The sequence below is a fragment of the Lactuca saligna genome, chromosome 1 (genome assembly GCF_052625555.1).
Source record: "Lactuca saligna cultivar CGN05327 chromosome 1, ASM5262555v1, whole genome shotgun sequence".
Classification (NCBI taxonomy): Eukaryota; Viridiplantae; Streptophyta; class Magnoliopsida; order Asterales; family Asteraceae; genus Lactuca; species Lactuca saligna.
This window is the reverse complement of record NC_136417.1, coordinates 157434798-157455752: the sequence shown is the minus strand read 5'-3', so window position 1 is coordinate 157455752 and position 20955 is coordinate 157434798. Positions and strand designations below refer to the sequence as shown.

General features: G+C 49.7%; 62 non-coding genes across 62 annotated transcripts; all 62 read right to left on the bottom strand.

The window, feature by feature from the left end:
• Positions 1-157: 157 nt before the first annotated feature.
• On the bottom strand, positions 158-276 carry LOC145015816 (5S ribosomal RNA). Its single transcript, XR_013666047.1, has one exon. It is a non-coding gene; the product is annotated as a 5S ribosomal RNA (ribosomal RNA).
• A 219-nt stretch (positions 277-495) lies between these two features.
• Positions 496-614, bottom strand: LOC145015808 (5S ribosomal RNA). Its single transcript, XR_013666046.1, has one exon. It is a non-coding gene; the product is annotated as a 5S ribosomal RNA (ribosomal RNA).
• A 217-nt stretch (positions 615-831) lies between these two features.
• On the bottom strand, positions 832-950 carry LOC145015803 (5S ribosomal RNA). The gene has a single exon (XR_013666045.1). It is a non-coding gene; the product is annotated as a 5S ribosomal RNA (ribosomal RNA).
• Positions 951-1168: 218 nt separating this feature from the next.
• Positions 1169-1287, bottom strand: LOC145026436 (5S ribosomal RNA). Its single transcript, XR_013674410.1, has one exon. It is a non-coding gene; the product is annotated as a 5S ribosomal RNA (ribosomal RNA).
• A 218-nt stretch (positions 1288-1505) lies between these two features.
• Positions 1506-1624, bottom strand: LOC145025326 (5S ribosomal RNA). Its single transcript, XR_013673347.1, has one exon. It is a non-coding gene; the product is annotated as a 5S ribosomal RNA (ribosomal RNA).
• A 219-nt stretch (positions 1625-1843) lies between these two features.
• Positions 1844-1962, bottom strand: LOC145015798 (5S ribosomal RNA). The gene has a single exon (XR_013666044.1). It is a non-coding gene; the product is annotated as a 5S ribosomal RNA (ribosomal RNA).
• Positions 1963-2181: 219 nt separating this feature from the next.
• LOC145015793 (5S ribosomal RNA) lies at positions 2182-2300 on the bottom strand. The gene has a single exon (XR_013666042.1). It is a non-coding gene; the product is annotated as a 5S ribosomal RNA (ribosomal RNA).
• Positions 2301-2517: 217 nt separating this feature from the next.
• On the bottom strand, positions 2518-2636 carry LOC145015783 (5S ribosomal RNA). Its single transcript, XR_013666021.1, has one exon. It is a non-coding gene; the product is annotated as a 5S ribosomal RNA (ribosomal RNA).
• A 219-nt stretch (positions 2637-2855) lies between these two features.
• Positions 2856-2974, bottom strand: LOC145015778 (5S ribosomal RNA). The gene has a single exon (XR_013666018.1). It is a non-coding gene; the product is annotated as a 5S ribosomal RNA (ribosomal RNA).
• Positions 2975-3193: 219 nt separating this feature from the next.
• On the bottom strand, positions 3194-3312 carry LOC145025718 (5S ribosomal RNA). Its single transcript, XR_013673719.1, has one exon. It is a non-coding gene; the product is annotated as a 5S ribosomal RNA (ribosomal RNA).
• Positions 3313-3529: 217 nt separating this feature from the next.
• On the bottom strand, positions 3530-3648 carry LOC145025646 (5S ribosomal RNA). The gene has a single exon (XR_013673652.1). It is a non-coding gene; the product is annotated as a 5S ribosomal RNA (ribosomal RNA).
• Positions 3649-3865: 217 nt separating this feature from the next.
• Positions 3866-3984, bottom strand: LOC145015770 (5S ribosomal RNA). Its single transcript, XR_013666017.1, has one exon. It is a non-coding gene; the product is annotated as a 5S ribosomal RNA (ribosomal RNA).
• A 219-nt stretch (positions 3985-4203) lies between these two features.
• On the bottom strand, positions 4204-4322 carry LOC145015763 (5S ribosomal RNA). The gene has a single exon (XR_013666016.1). It is a non-coding gene; the product is annotated as a 5S ribosomal RNA (ribosomal RNA).
• A 219-nt stretch (positions 4323-4541) lies between these two features.
• On the bottom strand, positions 4542-4660 carry LOC145025724 (5S ribosomal RNA). The gene has a single exon (XR_013673725.1). It is a non-coding gene; the product is annotated as a 5S ribosomal RNA (ribosomal RNA).
• Positions 4661-4877: 217 nt separating this feature from the next.
• Positions 4878-4996, bottom strand: LOC145015757 (5S ribosomal RNA). The gene has a single exon (XR_013666015.1). It is a non-coding gene; the product is annotated as a 5S ribosomal RNA (ribosomal RNA).
• Positions 4997-5213: 217 nt separating this feature from the next.
• LOC145015750 (5S ribosomal RNA) lies at positions 5214-5332 on the bottom strand. Its single transcript, XR_013666014.1, has one exon. It is a non-coding gene; the product is annotated as a 5S ribosomal RNA (ribosomal RNA).
• Positions 5333-5551: 219 nt separating this feature from the next.
• LOC145026731 (5S ribosomal RNA) lies at positions 5552-5670 on the bottom strand. The gene has a single exon (XR_013674687.1). It is a non-coding gene; the product is annotated as a 5S ribosomal RNA (ribosomal RNA).
• A 219-nt stretch (positions 5671-5889) lies between these two features.
• On the bottom strand, positions 5890-6008 carry LOC145015743 (5S ribosomal RNA). The gene has a single exon (XR_013666013.1). It is a non-coding gene; the product is annotated as a 5S ribosomal RNA (ribosomal RNA).
• Positions 6009-6225: 217 nt separating this feature from the next.
• On the bottom strand, positions 6226-6344 carry LOC145015738 (5S ribosomal RNA). Its single transcript, XR_013666012.1, has one exon. It is a non-coding gene; the product is annotated as a 5S ribosomal RNA (ribosomal RNA).
• Positions 6345-6561: 217 nt separating this feature from the next.
• On the bottom strand, positions 6562-6680 carry LOC145015732 (5S ribosomal RNA). The gene has a single exon (XR_013666011.1). It is a non-coding gene; the product is annotated as a 5S ribosomal RNA (ribosomal RNA).
• Positions 6681-6899: 219 nt separating this feature from the next.
• On the bottom strand, positions 6900-7018 carry LOC145026730 (5S ribosomal RNA). The gene has a single exon (XR_013674686.1). It is a non-coding gene; the product is annotated as a 5S ribosomal RNA (ribosomal RNA).
• A 219-nt stretch (positions 7019-7237) lies between these two features.
• On the bottom strand, positions 7238-7356 carry LOC145015725 (5S ribosomal RNA). Its single transcript, XR_013666005.1, has one exon. It is a non-coding gene; the product is annotated as a 5S ribosomal RNA (ribosomal RNA).
• Positions 7357-7573: 217 nt separating this feature from the next.
• On the bottom strand, positions 7574-7692 carry LOC145015711 (5S ribosomal RNA). Its single transcript, XR_013666003.1, has one exon. It is a non-coding gene; the product is annotated as a 5S ribosomal RNA (ribosomal RNA).
• A 217-nt stretch (positions 7693-7909) lies between these two features.
• LOC145015705 (5S ribosomal RNA) lies at positions 7910-8028 on the bottom strand. Its single transcript, XR_013666002.1, has one exon. It is a non-coding gene; the product is annotated as a 5S ribosomal RNA (ribosomal RNA).
• A 216-nt stretch (positions 8029-8244) lies between these two features.
• Positions 8245-8363, bottom strand: LOC145015698 (5S ribosomal RNA). The gene has a single exon (XR_013666000.1). It is a non-coding gene; the product is annotated as a 5S ribosomal RNA (ribosomal RNA).
• A 219-nt stretch (positions 8364-8582) lies between these two features.
• Positions 8583-8701, bottom strand: LOC145015691 (5S ribosomal RNA). Its single transcript, XR_013665998.1, has one exon. It is a non-coding gene; the product is annotated as a 5S ribosomal RNA (ribosomal RNA).
• Positions 8702-8920: 219 nt separating this feature from the next.
• Positions 8921-9039, bottom strand: LOC145026243 (5S ribosomal RNA). Its single transcript, XR_013674228.1, has one exon. It is a non-coding gene; the product is annotated as a 5S ribosomal RNA (ribosomal RNA).
• Positions 9040-9256: 217 nt separating this feature from the next.
• On the bottom strand, positions 9257-9375 carry LOC145015683 (5S ribosomal RNA). Its single transcript, XR_013665997.1, has one exon. It is a non-coding gene; the product is annotated as a 5S ribosomal RNA (ribosomal RNA).
• Positions 9376-9594: 219 nt separating this feature from the next.
• On the bottom strand, positions 9595-9713 carry LOC145023011 (5S ribosomal RNA). Its single transcript, XR_013671121.1, has one exon. It is a non-coding gene; the product is annotated as a 5S ribosomal RNA (ribosomal RNA).
• Positions 9714-9932: 219 nt separating this feature from the next.
• On the bottom strand, positions 9933-10051 carry LOC145015674 (5S ribosomal RNA). The gene has a single exon (XR_013665993.1). It is a non-coding gene; the product is annotated as a 5S ribosomal RNA (ribosomal RNA).
• A 217-nt stretch (positions 10052-10268) lies between these two features.
• LOC145025789 (5S ribosomal RNA) lies at positions 10269-10387 on the bottom strand. The gene has a single exon (XR_013673787.1). It is a non-coding gene; the product is annotated as a 5S ribosomal RNA (ribosomal RNA).
• A 219-nt stretch (positions 10388-10606) lies between these two features.
• On the bottom strand, positions 10607-10725 carry LOC145015666 (5S ribosomal RNA). Its single transcript, XR_013665992.1, has one exon. It is a non-coding gene; the product is annotated as a 5S ribosomal RNA (ribosomal RNA).
• Positions 10726-10944: 219 nt separating this feature from the next.
• LOC145015660 (5S ribosomal RNA) lies at positions 10945-11063 on the bottom strand. Its single transcript, XR_013665991.1, has one exon. It is a non-coding gene; the product is annotated as a 5S ribosomal RNA (ribosomal RNA).
• Positions 11064-11282: 219 nt separating this feature from the next.
• On the bottom strand, positions 11283-11401 carry LOC145015653 (5S ribosomal RNA). Its single transcript, XR_013665989.1, has one exon. It is a non-coding gene; the product is annotated as a 5S ribosomal RNA (ribosomal RNA).
• Positions 11402-11618: 217 nt separating this feature from the next.
• LOC145015645 (5S ribosomal RNA) lies at positions 11619-11737 on the bottom strand. Its single transcript, XR_013665986.1, has one exon. It is a non-coding gene; the product is annotated as a 5S ribosomal RNA (ribosomal RNA).
• Positions 11738-11956: 219 nt separating this feature from the next.
• Positions 11957-12075, bottom strand: LOC145023000 (5S ribosomal RNA). The gene has a single exon (XR_013671110.1). It is a non-coding gene; the product is annotated as a 5S ribosomal RNA (ribosomal RNA).
• A 219-nt stretch (positions 12076-12294) lies between these two features.
• Positions 12295-12413, bottom strand: LOC145015634 (5S ribosomal RNA). Its single transcript, XR_013665984.1, has one exon. It is a non-coding gene; the product is annotated as a 5S ribosomal RNA (ribosomal RNA).
• A 217-nt stretch (positions 12414-12630) lies between these two features.
• On the bottom strand, positions 12631-12749 carry LOC145015627 (5S ribosomal RNA). Its single transcript, XR_013665983.1, has one exon. It is a non-coding gene; the product is annotated as a 5S ribosomal RNA (ribosomal RNA).
• A 219-nt stretch (positions 12750-12968) lies between these two features.
• On the bottom strand, positions 12969-13087 carry LOC145015619 (5S ribosomal RNA). The gene has a single exon (XR_013665982.1). It is a non-coding gene; the product is annotated as a 5S ribosomal RNA (ribosomal RNA).
• A 219-nt stretch (positions 13088-13306) lies between these two features.
• On the bottom strand, positions 13307-13425 carry LOC145015612 (5S ribosomal RNA). The gene has a single exon (XR_013665980.1). It is a non-coding gene; the product is annotated as a 5S ribosomal RNA (ribosomal RNA).
• A 219-nt stretch (positions 13426-13644) lies between these two features.
• LOC145022989 (5S ribosomal RNA) lies at positions 13645-13763 on the bottom strand. Its single transcript, XR_013671099.1, has one exon. It is a non-coding gene; the product is annotated as a 5S ribosomal RNA (ribosomal RNA).
• Positions 13764-13982: 219 nt separating this feature from the next.
• Positions 13983-14101, bottom strand: LOC145015606 (5S ribosomal RNA). The gene has a single exon (XR_013665979.1). It is a non-coding gene; the product is annotated as a 5S ribosomal RNA (ribosomal RNA).
• A 217-nt stretch (positions 14102-14318) lies between these two features.
• LOC145015600 (5S ribosomal RNA) lies at positions 14319-14437 on the bottom strand. The gene has a single exon (XR_013665978.1). It is a non-coding gene; the product is annotated as a 5S ribosomal RNA (ribosomal RNA).
• A 219-nt stretch (positions 14438-14656) lies between these two features.
• Positions 14657-14775, bottom strand: LOC145015598 (5S ribosomal RNA). The gene has a single exon (XR_013665965.1). It is a non-coding gene; the product is annotated as a 5S ribosomal RNA (ribosomal RNA).
• Positions 14776-14994: 219 nt separating this feature from the next.
• On the bottom strand, positions 14995-15113 carry LOC145015590 (5S ribosomal RNA). Its single transcript, XR_013665955.1, has one exon. It is a non-coding gene; the product is annotated as a 5S ribosomal RNA (ribosomal RNA).
• Positions 15114-15333: 220 nt separating this feature from the next.
• On the bottom strand, positions 15334-15452 carry LOC145015583 (5S ribosomal RNA). The gene has a single exon (XR_013665953.1). It is a non-coding gene; the product is annotated as a 5S ribosomal RNA (ribosomal RNA).
• A 217-nt stretch (positions 15453-15669) lies between these two features.
• On the bottom strand, positions 15670-15788 carry LOC145015576 (5S ribosomal RNA). Its single transcript, XR_013665952.1, has one exon. It is a non-coding gene; the product is annotated as a 5S ribosomal RNA (ribosomal RNA).
• Positions 15789-16008: 220 nt separating this feature from the next.
• On the bottom strand, positions 16009-16127 carry LOC145015569 (5S ribosomal RNA). Its single transcript, XR_013665938.1, has one exon. It is a non-coding gene; the product is annotated as a 5S ribosomal RNA (ribosomal RNA).
• Positions 16128-16346: 219 nt separating this feature from the next.
• Positions 16347-16465, bottom strand: LOC145025562 (5S ribosomal RNA). Its single transcript, XR_013673573.1, has one exon. It is a non-coding gene; the product is annotated as a 5S ribosomal RNA (ribosomal RNA).
• A 217-nt stretch (positions 16466-16682) lies between these two features.
• Positions 16683-16801, bottom strand: LOC145022226 (5S ribosomal RNA). Its single transcript, XR_013670362.1, has one exon. It is a non-coding gene; the product is annotated as a 5S ribosomal RNA (ribosomal RNA).
• Positions 16802-17020: 219 nt separating this feature from the next.
• On the bottom strand, positions 17021-17139 carry LOC145015564 (5S ribosomal RNA). Its single transcript, XR_013665937.1, has one exon. It is a non-coding gene; the product is annotated as a 5S ribosomal RNA (ribosomal RNA).
• A 219-nt stretch (positions 17140-17358) lies between these two features.
• Positions 17359-17477, bottom strand: LOC145015558 (5S ribosomal RNA). The gene has a single exon (XR_013665933.1). It is a non-coding gene; the product is annotated as a 5S ribosomal RNA (ribosomal RNA).
• Positions 17478-17695: 218 nt separating this feature from the next.
• LOC145015550 (5S ribosomal RNA) lies at positions 17696-17814 on the bottom strand. Its single transcript, XR_013665930.1, has one exon. It is a non-coding gene; the product is annotated as a 5S ribosomal RNA (ribosomal RNA).
• Positions 17815-18033: 219 nt separating this feature from the next.
• LOC145022978 (5S ribosomal RNA) lies at positions 18034-18152 on the bottom strand. The gene has a single exon (XR_013671088.1). It is a non-coding gene; the product is annotated as a 5S ribosomal RNA (ribosomal RNA).
• Positions 18153-18371: 219 nt separating this feature from the next.
• LOC145015543 (5S ribosomal RNA) lies at positions 18372-18490 on the bottom strand. The gene has a single exon (XR_013665924.1). It is a non-coding gene; the product is annotated as a 5S ribosomal RNA (ribosomal RNA).
• A 217-nt stretch (positions 18491-18707) lies between these two features.
• On the bottom strand, positions 18708-18826 carry LOC145015538 (5S ribosomal RNA). Its single transcript, XR_013665914.1, has one exon. It is a non-coding gene; the product is annotated as a 5S ribosomal RNA (ribosomal RNA).
• A 219-nt stretch (positions 18827-19045) lies between these two features.
• On the bottom strand, positions 19046-19164 carry LOC145015530 (5S ribosomal RNA). Its single transcript, XR_013665910.1, has one exon. It is a non-coding gene; the product is annotated as a 5S ribosomal RNA (ribosomal RNA).
• Positions 19165-19382: 218 nt separating this feature from the next.
• On the bottom strand, positions 19383-19501 carry LOC145015524 (5S ribosomal RNA). The gene has a single exon (XR_013665908.1). It is a non-coding gene; the product is annotated as a 5S ribosomal RNA (ribosomal RNA).
• Positions 19502-19720: 219 nt separating this feature from the next.
• Positions 19721-19839, bottom strand: LOC145015516 (5S ribosomal RNA). The gene has a single exon (XR_013665907.1). It is a non-coding gene; the product is annotated as a 5S ribosomal RNA (ribosomal RNA).
• A 217-nt stretch (positions 19840-20056) lies between these two features.
• Positions 20057-20175, bottom strand: LOC145015511 (5S ribosomal RNA). The gene has a single exon (XR_013665905.1). It is a non-coding gene; the product is annotated as a 5S ribosomal RNA (ribosomal RNA).
• A 220-nt stretch (positions 20176-20395) lies between these two features.
• LOC145015498 (5S ribosomal RNA) lies at positions 20396-20514 on the bottom strand. Its single transcript, XR_013665902.1, has one exon. It is a non-coding gene; the product is annotated as a 5S ribosomal RNA (ribosomal RNA).
• A 219-nt stretch (positions 20515-20733) lies between these two features.
• LOC145015491 (5S ribosomal RNA) lies at positions 20734-20852 on the bottom strand. Its single transcript, XR_013665901.1, has one exon. It is a non-coding gene; the product is annotated as a 5S ribosomal RNA (ribosomal RNA).
• Positions 20853-20955: the final 103 nt, after the last annotated feature.

The following is a 20955-nucleotide window of genomic DNA, read 5'->3' as shown; positions in this document are numbered from 1 at the left end:
ACGCGTGGCGTGGGACCCACGTGATGGATCGGCTCGGTTCGGGAAACAAGAAAACAATCAACATTGAACCGGAGGCCGCCCGAGCATGGATATAGCAAGAAAGAAAAAAAAAAAACGCACCTAAAACATAAAAAAACGCAGACGGGCAACGAAAAAGGGGGTGCAACACGAGGACTTCCCAGGGGGTCACCCATCCTAGTACTACTCTCGCCCAAGCACGCTTAACTGCGGAGTTCTGATGGGATCCGGTGCATTAGTGCTGGTATGATCGCACCCGAAATACTATCCATGCTTATTGTTTTTATGTCTTACAAGACGCAGAACCTCGTTTGCTTTCGGACGCGAGGCGTGGGACCCACGTGATGGATCGGCTCGGTTCGGGAAACAAGAAAACAATCAACATTGAACCGGAGGCCGCCCGAGCATGGATATAGCAAGAAAGAAAAAAAAAACGCACCTAAAACATAAAAAAAACGCAGACGGGCAACGAAAAAGGGGGTGCAACACGAGGACTTCCCAGGGGGTCACCCATCCTAGTACTACTCTCGCCCAAGCACGCTTAACTGCGGAGTTCTGATGGGATCCGGTGCATTAGTGCTGGTATGATCGCACCCAAAATACTATCCATGCTTATTGTTTTTATGTCTTACAAGACGCAGAACCTCGTTTGCTTTCGGACGCGAGGCGTGGGACCCACGTGATGGATCGGCTCGGTTCGGGAAACAAGAAAACAATCAACATTGAACCGGAGGCCGCCCGAGCATGGATATAGCAAGAAAGAAAAAAAAACGCACCTAAAACATAAAAAAACGCAGACGGGCAACGAAAAAGGGGGTGCAACACGAGGACTTCCCAGGGGGTCACCCATCCTAGTACTACTCTCGCCCAAGCACGCTTAACTGCGGAGTTCTGATGGGATCCGGTGCATTAGTGCTGGTATGATCGCACCCGAAATACTATCCATGCTTATTGTTTTTATGTCTTACAAGACGCAGAACCTCGTTTGCTTTCGGACGCGAGGCGTGGGACCCACGTGATGGATCGGCTCGGTTCGGGAAACAAGAAAACAATCAACATTGAACCGGAGGCCGCCCGAGCATGGATATAGCAAGAAAGAAAAAAAAAACGCACCTAAAACATAAAAAAACGCAGACGAGCAACGAAAAAGGGGGTGCAACACGAGGACTTCCCAGGGGGTCACCCATCCTAGTACTACTCTCGTCCAAGCACGCTTAACTGCGAAGTTCTGATGGGATCCGGTGCATTAGTGCTGGTATGATCGCACCCGAAATACTATCCATGCTTATTGTTTTTATGTCTTACAAGACGCAGAACCTCGTTTGCTTTCGGACGCGTGGCGTGGGACCCACGTGATGGATCGGCTCGGTTCGGGAAACAAGAAAACAATCAACATTGAACCGGAGGCCGCCCGAGCATGGATATAGCAAGAAAGAAAAAAAAAACGCACCTAAAACATAAAAAAACGCAGACGGGCAACGAAAAAGGGGGTGCAACACAAGGACTTCCCAGGGGGTCACCCATCCTAGTACTACTCTCGCCCAAGCACGCTTAACTGCGGAGTTCTGATGGGATCCGGTGCATTAGTGCTGGTATGATCGCACCCGAAATACTATCCATGCTTATTGTTTTTATGTCTTACAAGACGCAGAACCTCGTTTGCTTTCGGACGCGAGGCGTGGGACCCACGTGATGGATCGGCTCGGTTCGGGAAACAAGAAAACAATCAACATTGAACCGGAGGCCGCCCGAGCATGGATATAGCAAGAAAGAAAAAAAAAACGCACCTAAAACATAAAAAAAACGCAGACGGGCAACGAAAAAGGGGGTGCAACACGAGGACTTCCCAGGGGGTCACCCATCCTAGTACTACTCTCGCCCAAGCACGCTTAACTGCGGAGTTCTGATGGGATCCGGTGCATTAGTGCTGGTATGATCGCACCCGAAATACTATCCATGCTTATTGTTTTTATGTCTTACAAGACGCAGAACCTCGTTTGCTTTCGGACGCGAGGCGTGGGACCCACGTGATGGATCGGCTCGGTTCGGGAAACAAGAAAACAATCAACATTGAACCGGAGGCCGCCCGAGCATGGATATAGCAAGAAAGAAAAAAAAAACGCACCTAAAACATAAAAAAAACGCAGACGGGCAACGAAAAAGGGGGTGCAACACGAGGACTTCCCAGGGGGTCACCCATCCTAGTACTACTCTCGCCCAAGCACGCTTAACTGCGGAGTTCTGATGGGATCCGGTGCATTAGTGCTGGTATGATCGCACCCGAAATACTATCCATGCTTATTGTTTTTATGTCTTACAAGACGCAGAACCTCGTTTGCTTTCGGACGCGAGGCGTGGGACCCACGTGATGGATCGGCTCGGTTCGGGAAACAAGAAAACAATCAACATTGAACCGGAGGCCGCCCGAGCATGGATATAGCAAGAAAGAAAAAAAAACGCACCTAAAACATAAAAAAACGCAGACGGGCAACGAAAAAGGGGGTGCAACACGAGGACTTCCCAGGGGGTCACCCATCCTAGTACTACTCTCGCCCAAGCACGCTTAACTGCGGAGTTCTGATGGGATCCGGTGCATTAGTGCTGGTATGATCGCACCCGAAATACTATCCATGCTTATTGTTTTTATGTCTTACAAGACGCAGAACCTCGTTTGCTTTCGGACGCGAGGCGTGGGACCCACGTGATGGATCGGCTCGGTTCGGGAAACAAGAAAACAATCAACATTGAACCGGAGGCCGCCCGAGCATGGATATAGCAAGAAAGAAAAAAAAAACGCACCTAAAACATAAAAAAAACGCAGACGGGCAACGAAAAAGGGGGTGCAACACGAGGACTTCCCAGGGGGTCACCCATCCTAGTACTACTCTCGCCCAAGCACGCTTAACTGCGGAGTTCTGATGGGATCCGGTGCATTAGTGCTGGTATGATCGCACCCGAAATACTATCCATGCTTATTGTTTTTATGTCTTACAAGACGCAGAACCTCGTTTGCTTTCGGACGCGAGGCGTGGGACCCACGTGATGGATCGGCTCGGTTCGGGAAACAAGAAAACAATCAACATTGAACCGGAGGCCGCCCGAGCATGGATATAGCAAGAAAGAAAAAAAAAACGCACCTAAAACATAAAAAAAACGCAGACGGGCAACGAAAAAGGGGGTGCAACACGAGGACTTCCCAGGGGGTCACCCATCCTAGTACTACTCTCGCCCAAGCACGCTTAACTGCGGAGTTCTGATGGGATCCGGTGCATTAGAGCTGGTATGATCGCACCCGAAATACTATCCATGCTTATTGTTTTTATGTCTTACAAGACGCAGAACCTCGTTTGCTTTCGGACGCGAGGCGTGGGACCCACGTGATGGATCGGCTCGGTTCGGGAAACAAGAAAACAATCAACATTGAACCGGAGGCCGCCCGAGCATGGATATAGCAAGAAAGAAAAAAAAACGCACCTAAAACATAAAAAAACGCAGACGGGCAACGAAAAAGGGGGAGCAACACGAGGACTTCCCAGGGGGTCACCCATCCTAGTACTACTCTCGCCCAAGCACGCTTAACTGCGGAGTTCTGATGGGATCCGGTGCATTAGTGCTGGTATGATCGCACCCGAAATACTATCCATGCTTATTGTTTTTATGTCTTACAAGACGCAGAACCTCGTTTGCTTTCGGACGCGAGGCGTGGGACCCACGTGATGGATCGGCTCGGTTCGGGAAACAAGAAAACAATCAACATTGAACCGGAGGCCGCCCGAGCATGGATATAGCAAGAAAGAAAAAAAAAACGCACCTAAAACATAAAAAAACGCAGACGGGCAACGAAAAAGGGGTGCAACACGAGGACTTCCCAGGGGGTCACCCATCCTAGTACTACTCTCGCCCAAGCACGCTTAACTGCGGAGTTCTGATGGGATCCGGTGCATTAGTGCTGGTATGATCGCACCCGAAATACTATCCATGCTTATTGTTTTTATGTCTTACAAGACGCAGAACCTCGTTTGCTTTCGGACGCGTGGCGTGGGACCCACGTGATGGATCGGCTCGGTTCGGGAAACAAGAAAACAATCAACATTGAACCGGAGGCCGCCCGAGCATGGATATAGCAAGAAAGAAAAAAAAAAACGCACCTAAAACATAAAAAAACGCAGACGGGCAACGAAAAAGGGGGTGCAACACGAGGACTTCCCAGGGGGTCACCCATCCTAGTACTACTCTCGCCCAAGCACGCTTAACTGCGGAGTTCTGATGGGATCCGGTGCATTAGTGCTGGTATGATCGCACCCGAAATACTATCCATGCTTATTGTTTTTATGTCTTACAAGACGCAGAACCTCGTTTGCTTTCGGACGCGAGGCGTGGGACCCACGTGATGGATCGGCTCGGTTCGGGAAACAAGAAAACAATCAACATTGAACCGGAGGCCGCCCGAGCATGGATATAGCAAGAAAGAAAAAAAAAACGCACCTAAAACATAAAAAAAACGCAGACGGGCAACGAAAAAGGGGGTGCAACACGAGGACTTCCCAGGGGGTCACCCATCCTAATACTACTCTCGCCCAAGCACGCTTAACTGCGGAGTTCTGATGGGATCCGGTGCATTAGTGCTGGTATGATCGCACCCGAAATACTATCCATGCTTATTGTTTTTATGTCTTACAAGACGCAGAACCTCGTTTGCTTTCGGACGCGAGGCGTGGGACCCACGTGATGGATCGGCTCGGTTCGGGAAACAAGAAAACAATCAACATTGAACCGGAGGCCGCCCGAGCATGGATATAGCAAGAAAGAAAAAAAAACGCACCTAAAACATAAAAAAACGCAGACGGGCAACGAAAAAGGGGGTGCAACACGAGGACTTCCCAGGGGGTCACCCATCCTAGTACTACTCTCGCCCAAGCACGCTTAACTGCGGAGTTCTGATGGGATCCGGTGCATTAGTGCTGGTATGATCGCACCCGAAATACTATCCATGCTTATTGTTTTTATGTCTTACAAGACGCAGAACCTCGTTTGCTTTCGGACGCGAGGCGTGGGACCCACGTGATGGATCGGCTCGGTTCGGGAAACAAGAAAACAATCAACATTGAACCGGAGGCCGCCCGAGCATTGATATAGCAAGAAAGAAAAAAAAACGCACCTAAAACATAAAAAAACGCAGACGGGCAACGAAAAAGGGGGTGCAACACGAGGACTTCCCAGGGGGTCACCCATCCTAGTACTACTCTCGCCCAAGCACGCTTAACTGCGGAGTTCTGATGGGATCCGGTGCATTAGTGCTGGTATGATCGCACCCGAAATACTATCCATGCTTATTGTTTTTATGTCTTACAAGACGCAGAACCTCGTTTGCTTTCGGACGCGAGGCGTGGGACCCACGTGATGGATCGGCTCGGTTCGGGAAACAAGAAAACAATCAACATTGAACCGGAGGCCGCCCGAGCATGGATATAGCAAGAAAGAAAAAAAAAACGCACCTAAAACATAAAAAAAACGCAGACGGGCAACGAAAAAGGGGGTGCAACACGAGGACTTCCCAGGGGGTCACCCATCCTAGTACTACTCTCGCCCAAGCACGCTTAACTGCGGAGTTCTGATGGCATCCGGTGCATTAGTGCTGGTATGATCGCACCCGAAATAGTATCCATGCTTATTGTTTTTATGTCTTACAAGACGCAGAACCTCGTTTGCTTTCGGACGCGAGGCGTGGGACCCACGTGATGGATCGGCTCGGTTCGGGAAACAAGAAAACAATCAACATTGAACCGGAGGCCGCCCGAGCATGGATATAGCAAGAAAGAAAAAAAAAACGCACCTAAAACATAAAAAAAACGCAGACGGGCAACGAAAAAGGGGGTGCAACACGAGGACTTCCCAGGGGGTCACCCATCCTAGTACTACTCTCGCCCAAGCACGCTTAACTGCGGAGTTCTGATGGGATCCGGTGCATTAGTGCTGGTATGATCGCACCCGAAATACTATCCATGCTTATTGTTTTTATGTCTTACAAGACGCAGAACCTCGTTTGCTTTCGGACGCGAGGCGTGGGACCCACGTGATGGATCGGCTCGGTTCGGGAAACAAGAAAACAATCAACATTGAACCGGAGGCCGCCCGAGCATGGATATAGCAAGAAAGAAAAAAAAACGCACCTAAAACATAAAAAAACGCAGACGGGCAACGAAAAAGGGGGTGCAACACGAGGACTTCCCAGGGGGTCACCCATCCTAGTACTACTCTCGCCCAAGCACGCTTAACTGCGGAGTTCTGATGGGATCCGGTGCATTAGTGCTGGTATGATCGCACCCGAAATACTATCCATGCTTATTGTTTTTATGTCTTACAAGACGCAGAACCTCGTTTGCTTTCGGACGCGAGGCGTGGGACCCACGTGATGGATCGGCTCGGTTCGGGAAACAAGAAAACAATCAACATTGAACCGGAGGCCGCCCGAGCATTGATATAGCAAGAAAGAAAAAAAAACGCACCTAAAACATAAAAAAACGCAGACGGGCAACGAAAAAGGGGGTGCAACACGAGGACTTCCCAGGGGGTCACCCATCCTAGTACTACTCTCGCCCAAGCACGCTTAACTGCGGAGTTCTGATGGGATCCGGTGCATTAGTGCTGGTATGATCGCACCCGAAATACTATCCATGCTTATTGTTTTTATGTCTTACAAGACGCAGAACCTCGTTTGCTTTCGGACGCGAGGCGTGGGACCCACGTGATGGATCGGCTCGGTTCGGGAAACAAGAAAACAATCAACATTGAACCGGAGGCCGCCCGAGCATGGATATAGCAAGAAAGAAAAAAAAAACGCACCTAAAACATAAAAAAAACGCAGACGGGCAACGAAAAAGGGGGTGCAACACGAGGACTTCCCAGGGGGTCACCCATCCTAGTACTACTCTCGCCCAAGCACGCTTAACTGCGGAGTTCTGATGGCATCCGGTGCATTAGTGCTGGTATGATCGCACCCGAAATAGTATCCATGCTTATTGTTTTTATGTCTTACAAGACGCAGAACCTCGTTTGCTTTCGGACGCGAGGCGTGGGACCCACGTGATGGATCGGCTCGGTTCGGGAAACAAGAAAACAATCAACATTGAACCGGAGGCCGCCCGAGCATGGATATAGCAAGAAAGAAAAAAAAAACGCACCTAAAACATAAAAAAAACGCAGACGGGCAACGAAAAAGGGGGTGCAACACGAGGACTTCCCAGGGGGTCACCCATCCTAGTACTACTCTCGCCCAAGCACGCTTAACTGCGGAGTTCTGATGGGATCCGGTGCATTAGTGCTGGTATGATCGCACCCGAAATACTATCCATGCTTATTGTTTTTATGTCTTACAAGACGCAGAACCTCGTTTGCTTTCGGACGCGAGGCGTGGGACCCACGTGATGGATCGGCTCGGTTCGGGAAACAAGAAAACAATCAACATTGAACCGGAGGCCGCCCGAGCATGGATATAGCAAGAAAGAAAAAAAAACGCACCTAAAACATAAAAAAACGCAGACGGGCAACGAAAAAGGGGGTGCAACACGAGGACTTCCCAGGGGGTCACCCATCCTAGTACTACTCTCGCCCAAGCACGCTTAACTGCGGAGTTCTGATGGGATCCGGTGCATTAGTGCTGGTATGATCGCACCCGAAATACTATCCATGCTTATTGTTTTTATGTCTTACAAGACGCAGAACCTCGTTTGCTTTCGGACGCGAGGCGTGGGACCCACGTGATGGATCGGCTCGGTTCGGGAAACAAGAAAACAATCAACATTGAACCGGAGGCCGCCCGAGCATGGATATAGCAAGAAAGAAAAAAAAAACGCACCTAAAACATAAAAAAACGCAGACGGGCAACGAAAAAGGGGTGCAACACGAGGACTTCCCAGGGGGTCACCCATCCTAGTACTACTCTCGCCCAAGCACGCTTAACTGCGGAGTTCTGATGGGATCCGGTGCATTAGTGCTGGTATGATCGCACCCGAAATACTATCCATGCTTATTGTTTTTATGTCTTACAAGACGCAGAACCTCGTTTGCTTTCGGACGCGAGGCGTGGGACCCACGTGATGGATCGGCTCGGTTCGGGAAACAAGAAAACAATCAACATTGAACCGGAGGCCGCCCGAGCATGGATATAGCAAGAAAGAAAAAAAAACGCACCTAAAACATAAAAAAACGCAGACGGGCAACGAAAAAGGGGTGCAACACGAGGACTTCCCAGGGGGTCACCCATCCTAGTACTACTCTCGCCCAAGCACGCTTAACTGCGGAGTTCTGATGGGATCCGGTGCATTAGTGCTGGTATGATCGCACCCGAAATACTATCCATGCTTATTGTTTTTATGTCTTACAAGACGCAGAACCTCGTTTGCTTTCGGACGCGTGGCGTGGGACCCACGTGATGGATCGGCTCGGTTCGGGAAACAAGAAAACAATCAACATTGAACCGGAGGCCGCCCGAGCATGGATATAGCAAGAAAGAAAAAAAAAAACGCACCTAAAACATAAAAAAACGCAGACGGGCAACGAAAAAGGGGGTGCAACACGAGGACTTCCCAGGGGGTCACCCATCCTAGTACTACTCTCGCCCAAGCACGCTTAACTGCGGAGTTCTGATGGGATCCGGTGCATTAGTGCTGGTATGATCGCACCCGAAATACTATCCATGCTTATTGTTTTTATGTCTTACAAGACGCAGAACCTCGTTTGCTTTCGGACGCGAGGCGTGGGACCCACGTGATGGATCGGCTCGGTTCGGGAAACAAGAAAACAATCAACATTGAACCGGAGGCCGCCCGAGCATGGATATAGCAAGAAAGAAAAAAAAAACGCACCTAAAACATAAAAAAAACGCAGACGGGCAACGAAAAAGGGGGTGCAACATGAGGACTTCCCAGGGGGTCACCCATCCTAGTACTACTCTCGCCCAAGCACGCTTAACTGCGGAGTTCTGATGGGATCCGGTGCATTAGTGCTGGTATGATCGCACCCGAAATACTATCCATGCTTATTGTTTTTATGTCTTACAAGACGCAGAACCTCGTTTGCTTTCGGACGCGAGGCGTGGGACCCACGTGATGGATCGGCTCGGTTCGGGAAACAAGAAAACAATCAACATTGAACCGGAGGCCGCCCGAGCATGGATATAGCAAGAAAGAAAAAAAAACGCACCTAAAACATAAAAAAACGCAGACGGGCAACGAAAAAGGGGGTGCAACACGAGGACTTCCCAGGGGGTCACCCATCCTAGTACTACTCTCGCCCAAGCACGCTTAACTGCGGAGTTCTGATGGGATCCGGTGCATTAGTGCTGGTATGATCGCACCCGAAATACTATCCATGCTTATTGTTTTTATGTCTTACAAGACGCAGAACCTCGTTTGCTTTCGGACGCGAGGCGTGGGACCCACGTGATGGATCGGCTCGGTTCGGGAAACAAGAAAACAATCAACATTGAACCGGAGGCCGCCCGAGCATGGATATAGCAAGAAAGAAAAAAAAAACGCACCAAAAACATAAAAAAAACGCAGACGGGCAACGAAAAAGTGGGTGCAACACGAGGACTTCCCAGGGGGTCACCCATCCTAGTACTACTCTCGCCCAAGCACGCTTAACTGCGGAGTTCTGATGGGATCCGGTGCATTAGTGCTGGTATGATCGCACCCGAAATACTATCCATGCTTATTGTTTTTATGTCTTACAAGACGCAGAACCTCGTTTGCTTTCGGACGCGAGGCGTGGGACCCACGTGATGGATCGGCTCGGTTCGGGAAACAAGAAAACAATCAACATTGAACCGGAGGCCGCCCGAGCATGGATATAGCAAGAAAGAAAAAAAAAACGCACCTAAAACATAAAAAAAACGCAGACGGACAACGAAAAAGGGGGTGCAACACGAGGACTTCCCAGGGGGTCACCCATCCTAGTACTACTCTCGCCCAAGCACGCTTAACTGCGGAGTTCTGATGGGATCCGGTGCATTAGTGCTGGTATGATCGCACCCGAAATACTATCCATGCTTATTGTTTTTATGTCTTACAAGACGCAGAACCTCGTTTGCTTTCGGACGCGAGGCGTGGGACCCACGTGATGGATCGGCTCGGTTCGGGAAACAAGAAAACAATCAACATTGAACCGGAGGCCGCCCGAGCATGGATATAGCAAGAAAGAAAAAAAAACGCACCTAAAACATAAAAAAACGCAGACGGGCAACGAAAAAGGGGGTGCAACACGAGGACTTCCCAGGGGGTCACCCATCCTAGTACTACTCTCGCCCAAGCACGCTTAACTGCGAAGTTCTGATGGGATCCGGTGCATTAGTGCTGGTATGATCGCACCCGAAATACTATCCATGCTTATTGTTTTTATGTCTTACAAGACGCAGAACCTCGTTTGCTTTCGGACGCGTGGCGTGGGACCCACGTGATGGATCGGCTCGGTTCGGGAAACAAGAAAACAATCAACATTGAACCGGAGGCCGCCCGAGCATGGATATAGCAAGAAAGAAAAAAAAAAACGCACCTAAAACATAAAAAAACGCAGACGGGCAACGAAAAAGGGGGTGCAACACGAGGACTTCCCAGGGGGTCACCCATCCTAGTACTACTCTCGCCCAAGCACGCTTAACTGCGGAGTTCTGATGGGATCCGGTGCATTAGTGCTGGTATGATCGCACCCGAAATACTATCCATGCTTATTGTTTTTATGTCTTACAAGACGCAGAACCTCGTTTGCTTTCGGACGCGTGGCGTGGGACCCACGTGATGGATCGGCTCGGTTCGGGAAACAAGAAAACAATCAACATTGAACCGGAGGCCGCCCGAGCATGGATATAGCAAGAAAGAAAAAAAAAAACGCACCTAAAACATAAAAAAACGCAGACGGGCAACGAAAAAGGGGGTGCAACACGAGGACTTCCCAGGGGGTCACCCATCCTAGTACTACTCTCGCCCAAGCACGCTTAACTGCGGAGTTCTGATGGGATCCGGTGCATTAGTGCTGGTATGATCGCACCCGAAATACTATCCATGCTTATTGTTTTTATGTCTTACAAGACGCAGAACCTCGTTTGCTTTCGGACGCGAGGCGTGGGACCCACGTGATGGATCGGCTCGGTTCGGGAAACAAGAAAACAATCAACATTGAACCGGAGGCCGCCCGAGCATGGATATAGCAAGAAAGAAAAAAAAAACGCACCTAAAACATAAAAAAAACGCAGACGGGCAACGAAAAAGGGGGTGCAACACGAGGACTTCCCAGGGGGTCACCCATCCTAGTACTACTCTCGCCCAAGCACGCTTAACTGCGGAGTTCTGATGGGATCCGGTGCATTAGTGCTGGTATGATCGCACCCGAAATACTATCCATGCTTATTGTTTTTATGTCTTACAAGACGCAGAACCTCGTTTGCTTTCGGACGCGAGGCGTGGGACCCACGTGATGGATCGGCTCGGTTCGGGAAACAAGAAAACAATCAACATTGAACCGGAGGCCGCCCGAGCATGGATATAGCAAGAAAGAAAAAAAAACGCACCTAAAACATAAAAAAACGCAGACGGGCAACGAAAAAGGGGGTGCAACACGAGGACTTCCCAGGGGGTCACCCATCCTAGTACTACTCTCGCCCAAGCACGCTTAACTGCGGAGTTCTGATGGGATCCGGTGCATTAGTGCTGGTATGATCGCACCCGAAATACTATCCATGCTTATTGTTTTTATGTCTTACAAGACGCAGAACCTCGTTTGCTTTCGGACGCGAGGCGTGGGACCCACGTGATGGATCGGCTCGGTTCGGGAAACAAGAAAACAATCAACATTGAACCGGAGGCCGCCCGAGCATGGATATAGCAAGAAAGAAAAAAAAAACGCACCTAAAACATAAAAAAAACGCAGACGGGCAACGAAAAAGTGGGTGCAACACGAGGACTTCCCAGGGGGTCACCCATCCTAGTACTACTCTCGCCCAAGCACGCTTAACTGCGGAGTTCTGATGGGATCCGGTGCATTAGTGCTGGTATGATCGCACCCGAAATACTATCCATGCTTATTGTTTTTATGTCTTACAAGACGCAGAACCTCGTTTGCTTTCGGACGCGAGGCGTGGGACCCACGTGATGGATCGGCTCGGTTCGGGAAACAAGAAAACAATCAACATTGAACCGGAGGCCGCCCGAGCATGGATATAGCAAGAAAGAAAAAAAAAACGCACCTAAAACATAAAAAAAACGCAGACGGACAACGAAAAAGGGGGTGCAACACGAGGACTTCCCAGGGGGTCACCCATCCTAGTACTACTCTCGCCCAAGCACGCTTAACTGCGGAGTTCTGATGGGATCCGGTGCATTAGTGCTGGTATGATCGCACCCGAAATACTATCCATGCTTATTGTTTTTATGTCTTACAAGACGCAGAACCTCGTTTGCTTTCGGACGCGAGGCGTGGGACCCACGTGATGGATCGGCTCGGTTCGGGAAACAAGAAAACAATCAACATTGAACCGGAGGCCGCCCGAGCATGGATATAGCAAGAAAGAAAAAAAAACGCACCTAAAACATAAAAAAACGCAGACGGGCAACGAAAAAGGGGGTGCAACACGAGGACTTCCCAGGGGGTCACCCATCCTAGTACTACTCTCGCCCAAGCACGCTTAACTGCGGAGTTCTGATGGGATCCGGTGCATTAGTGCTGGTATGATCGCACCCGAAATACTATCCATGCTTATTGTTTTTATGTCTTACAAGACGCAGAACCTCGTTTGCTTTCGGACGCGTGGCGTGGGACCCACGTGATGGATCGGCTCGGTTCGGGAAACAAGAAAACAATCAACATTGAACCGGAGGCCGCCCGAGCATGGATATAGCAAGAAAGAAAAAAAAAAACGCACCTAAAACATAAAAAAACGCAGACGGGCAACGAAAAAGGGGGTGCAACACGAGGACTTCCCAGGGGGTCACCCATCCTAGTACTACTCTCGCCCAAGCACGCTTAACTGCGGAGTTCTGATGGGATCCGGTGCATTAGTGCTGGTATGATCGCACCCGAAATACTATCCATGCTTATTGTTTTTATGTCTTACAAGACGCAGAACCTCGTTTGCTTTCGGACGCGTGGCGTGGGACCCACGTGATGGATCGGCTCGGTTCGGGAAACAAGAAAACAATCAACATTGAACCGGAGGCCGCCCGAGCATGGATATAGCAAGAAAGAAAAAAAAAAACGCACCTAAAACATAAAAAAACGCAGACGGGCAACGAAAAAGGGGGTGCAACACGAGGACTTCCCAGGGGGTCACCCATCCTAGTACTACTCTCGCCCAAGCACGCTTAACTGCGGAGTTCTGATGGGATCCGGTGCATTAGTGCTGGTATGATCGCACCCGAAATACTATCCATGCTTATTGTTTTTATGTCTTACAAGACGCAGAACCTCGTTTGCTTTCGGACGCGAGGCGTGGGACCCACGTGATGGATCGGCTCGGTTCGGGAAACAAGAAAACAATCAACATTGAACCGGAGGCCGCCCGAGCATGGATATAGCAAGAAAGAAAAAAAAAACGCACCTAAAACATAAAAAAAACGCAGACGGGCAACGAAAAAGTGGGTGCAACACGAGGACTTCCCAGGGGGTCACCCATCCTAGTACTACTCTCGCCCAAGCACGCTTAACTGCGGAGTTCTGATGGGATCCGGTGCATTAGTGCTGGTATGATCGCACCCGAAATACTATCCATGCTTATTGTTTTTATGTCTTACAAGACGCAGAACCTCGTTTGCTTTCGGACGCGAGGCGTGGGACCCACGTGATGGATCGGCTCGGTTCGGGAAACAAGAAAACAATCAACATTGAACCGGAGGCCGCCCGAGCATGGATATAGCAAGAAAGAAAAAAAAAACGCACCTAAAACATAAAAAAAACGCAGACGGACAACGAAAAAGGGGGTGCAACACGAGGACTTCCCAGGGGGTCACCCATCCTAGTACTACTCTCGCCCAAGCACGCTTAACTGCGGAGTTCTGATGGGATCCGGTGCATTAGTGCTGGTATGATCGCACCCGAAATACTATCCATGCTTATTGTTTTTATGTCTTACAAGACGCAGAACCTCGTTTGCTTTCGGACGCGAGGCGTGGGACCCACGTGATGGATCGGCTCGGTTCGGGAAACAAGAAAACAATCAACATTGAACCGGAGGCCGCCCGAGCATGGATATAGCAAGAAAGAAAAAAAAACGCACCTAAAACATAAAAAAACGCAGACGGGCAACGAAAAAGGGGGTGCAACACGAGGACTTCCCAGGGGGTCACCCATCCTAGTACTACTCTCGCCCAAGCACGCTTAACTGCGGAGTTCTGATGGGATCCGGTGCATTAGTGCTGGTATGATCGCACCCGAAATACTATCCATGCTTATTGTTTTTATGTCTTACAAGACGCAGAACCTCGTTTGCTTTCGGACGCGTGGCGTGGGACCCACGTGATGGATCGGCTCGGTTCGGGAAACAAGAAAACAATCAACATTGAACCGGAGGCCGCCCGAGCATGGATATAGCAAGAAAGAAAAAAAAAAACGCACCTAAAACATAAAAAAACGCAGACGGGCAACGAAAAAGGGGGTGCAACACGAGGACTTCCCAGGGGGTCACCCATCCTAGTACTACTCTCGCCCAAGCACGCTTAACTGCGGAGTTCTGATGGGATCCGGTGCATTAGTGCTGGTATGATCGCACCCGAAATACTATCCATGCTTATTGTTTTTATGTCTTACAAGACGCAGAACCTCGTTTGCTTTCGGACGCGTGGCGTGGGACCCACGTGATGGATCGGCTCGGTTCGGGAAACAAGAAAACAATCAACATTGAACCGGAGGCCGCCCGAGCATGGATATAGCAAGAAAGAAAAAAAAAAACGCACCTAAAACATAAAAAAACGCAGACGGGCAACGAAAAAGGGGGTGCAACACGAGGACTTCCCAGGGGGTCACCCATCCTAGTACTACTCTCGCCCAAGCACGCTTAACTGCGGAGTTCTGATGGGATCCGGTGCATTAGTGCTGGTATGATCGCACCCGAAATACTATCCATGCTTATTGTTTTTATGTCTTACAAGACGCAGAACCTCGTTTGCTTTCGGACGCGAGGCGTGGGACCCACGTGATGGATCGGCTCGGTTCGGGAAACAAGAAAACAATCAACATTGAACCGGAGGCCGCCCGAGCATGGATATAGCAAGAAAGAAAAAAAAAAACGCACCTAAAACATAAAAAAAACGCAGACGGGCAACGAAAAAGGGGGTGCAACACGAGGACTTCCCAGGGGGTCACCCATCCTAGTACTACTCTCGCCCAAGCACGCTTAACTGCGGAGTTCTGATGGGATCCGGTGCATTAGTGCTGGTATGATCGCACCCGAAATACTATCCATGCTTATTGTTTTTATGTCTTACAAGACGCAGAACCTCGTTTGCTTTCGGACGCGAGGCGTGGGACCCACGTGATGGATCGGCTCGGTTCGGGAAACAAGAAAACAATCAACATTGAACCGGAGGCCGCCCGAGCATGGATATAGCAAGAAAGAAAAAAAAACGCACCTAAAACATAAAAAAACGCAGACGGGCAACGAAAAAGGGGGTGCAACACGAGGACTTCCCAGGGGGTCACCCATCCTAGTACTACTCTCGCCCAAGCACGCTTAACTGCGGAGTTCTGATGGGATCCGGTGCATTAGTGCTGGTATGATCGCACCCGAAATACTATCCATGCTTATTGTTTTTATGTCTTACAAGACGCAGAACCTCGTTTGCTTTCGGACGCGAGGCGTGGGACCCACGTGATGGATCGGCTCGGTTCGGGAAACAAGAAAACAATCAACATTGAACCGGAGGCCGCCCGAGCATGGATATAGCAAGAAAGAAAAAAAAAAACGCACCTAAAACATAAAAAAAACGCAGACGGGCAACGAAAAAGGGGGTGCAACACGAGGACTTCCCAGGGGGTCACCCATCCTAGTACTACTCTCGCCCAAGCACGCTTAACTGCGGAGTTCTGATGGGATCCGGTGCATTAGTGCTGGTATGATCGCACCCGAAATACTATCCATGCTTATTGTTTTTATGTCTTACAAGACGCAGAACCTCGTTTGCTTTCGGACGCGAGGCGTGGGACCCACGTGATGGATCGGCTCGGTTCGGGAAACAAGAAAACAATCAACATTGAACCGGAGGCCGCCCGAGCATGGATATAGCAAGAAAGAAAAAAAAAACGCACCTAAAACATAAAAAAAACGCAGACGGACAACGAAAAAGGGGGTGCAAAACGAGGACTTCCCAGGGGGTCACCCATCCTAGTACTACTCTCGCCCAAGCACGCTTAACTGCGGAGTTCTGATGGGATCCGGTGCATTAGTGCTGGTATGATCGCACCCGAAATACTATCCATGCTTATTGTTTTTATGTCTTACAAGACGCAGAACCTCGTTTGCTTTCGGACGCGAGGCGTGGGACCCACGTGATGGATCGGCTCGGTTCGGGAAACAAGAAAACAATCAACATTGAACCGGAGGCCGCCCGAGCATGGATATAGCAAGAAAGAAAAAAAAACGCACCTAAAACATAAAAAAACGCAGACGGGCAACGAAAAAGGGGGTGCAACACGAGGACTTCCCAAGGGGTCACCCATCCTAGTACTACTCTCGCCCAAGCACGCTTAACTGCGGAGTTCTGATGGGATCCGGTGCATTAGTGCTGGTATGATCGCACCCGAAATACTATCCATGCTTATTGTTTTTATGTCTTACAAGACGCAGAACCTCGTTTGCTTTCGGACGCGTGGCGTGGGACCCACGTGATGGATCGGCTCGGTTCGGGAAACAAGAAAACAATCAACATTGAACCGGAGGCCGCCCGAGCATGGATATAGCAAGAAAGAAAAAAAAAAACGCACCTAAAACATAAAAAAACGCAGACGGGCAACGAAAAAGGGGGTGCAACACGAGGACTTCCCAGGGGGTCACCCATCCTAGTACTACTCTCGCCCAAGCACGCTTAACTGCGGAGTTCTGATGGGATCCGGTGCATTAGTGCTGGTATGATCGCACCCGAAATACTATCCATGCTTATTGTTTTTATGTCTTACAAGACGCAGAACCTCGTTTGCTTTCGGACGCGAGGCGTGGGACCCACGTGATGGATCGGCTCGGTTCGGGAAACAAGAAAACAATCAACATTGAACCGGAGGCCGCCCGAGCATGGATATAGCAAGAAAGAAAAAAAAAACGCACCTAAAACATAAAAAAAACGCAGACGGGCAACGAAAAAGGGGGTGCAACACGAGGACTTCCCAGGGGGTCACCCATCCTAGTACTACTCTCGCCCAAGCACGCTTAACTGCGGAGTTCTGATGGGATCCGGTGCATTAGTGCTGGTATGATCGCACCCGAAATACTATCCATGCTTATTGTTTTTATGTCTTACAAGACGCAGAACCTCGTTTGCTTTCGGACGCGAGGCGTGGGACCCACGTGATGGATCGGCTCGGTTCGGGAAACAAGAAAACAATCAACATTGAACCGGAGGCCGCCCGAGCATGGATATAGCAAGAAAGAAAAAAAAAACGCACCTAAAACATAAAAAAACGCAGACGGGCAACGAAAAAGGGGGTGCAACACGAGGACTTCCCAGGGGGTCACCCATCCTAGTACTACTCTCGCCCAAGCACGCTTAACTGCGGAGTTCTGATGGGATCCGGTGCATTAGTGCTGGTATGATCGCACCCGAAATACTATCCATGCTTATTGTTTTTATGTCTTACAAGACGCAGAACCTCGTTTGCTTTCGGACGCGAGGCGTGGGACCCACGTGATGGATCGGCTCGGTTCGGGAAACAAGAAAACAATCAACATTGAACCGGAGGCCGCCCGAGCATGGATATAGCAAGAAAGAAAAAAAAAACGCACCTAAAACATAAAAAAAACGCAGACGGGCAACGAAAAAGTGGGTGCAACACGAGGACTTCCCAGGGGGTCACCCATCCTAGTACTACTCTCGCCCAAGCACGCTTAACTGCGGAGTTCTGATGGGATCCGGTGCATTAGTGCTGGTATGATCGCACCCGAAATACTATCCATGCTTATTGTTTTTATGTCTTACAAGACGCAGAACCTCGTTTGCTTTCGGACGCGAGGCGTGGGACCCACGTGATGGATCGGCTCGGTTCGGGAAACAAGAAAACAATCAACATTGAACCGGAGGCCGCCCGAGCATGGATATAGCAAGAAAGAAAAAAAAAACGCACCTAAAACATAAAAAAAACGCAGACGGACAACGAAAAAGGGGGTGCAACACGAGGACTTCCCAGGGGGTCACCCATCCTAGTACTACTCTCGCCCAAGCACGCTTAACTGCGGAGTTCTGATGGGATCCGGTGCATTAGTGCTGGTATGATCGCACCCGAAATACTATCCATGCTTATTGTTTTTATGTCTTACAAGACGCAGAACCTCGTTTGCTTTCGGACGCGAGGCGTGGGACCCACGTGATGGATCGGCTCGGTTCGGGAAACAAGAAAACAATCAACATTGAACCGGAGGCCGCCCGAGCATGGATATAGCAAGAAAGAAAAAAAAACGCACCTAAAACATAAAAAAACGCAGACGGGCAACGAAAAAGGGGGTGCAACACGAGGACTTCCCAGGGGGTCACCCATCCTAGTACTACTCTCGCCCAAGCACGCTTAACTGCGGAGTTCTGATGGGATCCGGTGCATTAGTGCTGGTATGATCGCACCCGAAATACTATCCATGCTTATTGTTTTTATGTCTTACAAGACGCAGAACCTCGTTTGCTTTCGGACGCGTGGCGTGGGACCCACGTGATGGATCGGCTCGGTTCGGGAAACAAGAAAACAATCAACATTGAACCGGAGGCCGCCCGAGCATGGATATAGCAAGAAAGAAAAAAAAAAACGCACCTAAAACATAAAAAAACGCAGACGGGCAACGAAAAAGGGGGTGCAACACGAGGACTTCCCAGGGGGTCACCCATCCTAGTACTACTCTCGCCCAAGCACGCTTAACTGCGGAGTTCTGATGGGATCCGGTGCATTAGTGCTGGTATGATCGCACCCGAAATACTATCCATGCTTATTGTTTTTATGTCTTACAAGACGCAGAACCTCGTTTGCTTTCGGACGCGTGGCGTGGGACCCACGTGATGGATCGGCTCGGTTCGGGAAACAAGAAAACAATCAACATTGAACCGGAGGCCGCCCGAGCATGGATATAGCAAGAAAGAAAAAAAAAACGCACCTAAAACATAAAAAAACGCAGACGGGCAACGAAAAAGGGGGTGCAACACGAGGACTTCCCAGGGGGTCACCCATCCTAGTACTACTCTCGCCCAAGCACGCTTAACTGCGGAGTTCTGATGGGATCCGGTGCATTAGTGCTGGTATGATCGCACCCGAAATACTATCCATGCTTATTGTTTTTATGTCTTACAAGACGCAGAACCTCGTTTGCTTTCGGACGCGAGGCGTGGGACCCACGTGATGGATCGGCTCGGTTCGGGAAACAAGAAAACAATCAACATTGAACCGGAGGCCGCCCGAGCATGGATATAGCAAGAAAGAAAAAAAAAACGCACCTAAAACATAAAAAAAACGCAGACGGGCAACGAAAAAGGGGGTGCAACACGAGGACTTCCCAGGGGGTCACCCATCCTAGTACTACTCTCGCCCAAGCACGCTTAACTGCGGAGTTCTGATGGGATCCGGTGCATTAGTGCTGGTATGATCGCACCCGAAATACTATCCATGCTTATTGTTTTTATGTCTTACAAGACGCAGAACCTCGTTTGCTTTCGGACGCGAGGCGTGGGACCCACGTGATGGATCGGCTCGGTTCGGGAAACAAGAAAACAATCAACATTGAACCGGAGGCCGCCCGAGCATGGATATAGCAAGAAAGAAAAAAAAACGCACCTAAAACATAAAAAAACGCAGACGGGCAACGAAAAAGGGGGTGCAACACGAGGACTTCCCAGGGGGTCACCCATCCTAGTACTACTCTCGCCCAAGCACGCTTAACTGCGGAGTTCTGATGGGATCCGGTGCATTAGTGCTGGTATGATCGCACCCGAAATACTATCCATGCTTATTGTTTTTATGTCTTACAAGACGCAGAACCTCGTTTGCTTTCGGACGCGAGGCGTGGGACCCACGTGATGGATCGGCTCGGTTCGGGAAACAAGAAAACAATCAACATTGAACCGGAGGCCGCCCGAGCATGGATATAGCAAGAAAGAAAAAAAAAAACGCACCTAAAACATAAAAAAAACGCAGACGGGCAACGAAAAAGGGGGTGCAACACGAGGACTTCCCAGGGGGTCACCCATCCTAGTACTACTCTCGCCCAAGCACGCTTAACTGCGGAGTTCTGATGGGATCCGGTGCATTAGTGCTGGTATGATCGCACCCGAAATACTATCCATGCTTATTGTTTTTATGTCTTACAAGACGCAGAACCTCGTTTGCTTTCGGACGCGAGGCGTGGGACCCACGTGATGGATCGGCTCGGTTCGGGAAACAAGAAAACAATCAACATTGAACCGGAGGCCGCCCGAGCATGGATATAGCAAGAAAGAAAAAAAAAACGCACCTAAAACATAAAAAAAACGCAGACGGACAACGAAAAAGGGGGTGCAACACGAGGACTTCCCAGGGGGTCACCCATCCTAGTACTACTCTCGCCCAAGCACGCTTAACTGCGGAGTTCTGATGGGATCCGGTGCATTAGTGCTGGTATGATCGCACCCGAAATACTATCCATGCTTATTGTTTTTATGTCTTACAAGACGCAGAACCTCGTTTGCTTTCGGACGCGAGGCGTGGGACCCACGTGATGGATCGGCTCGGTTC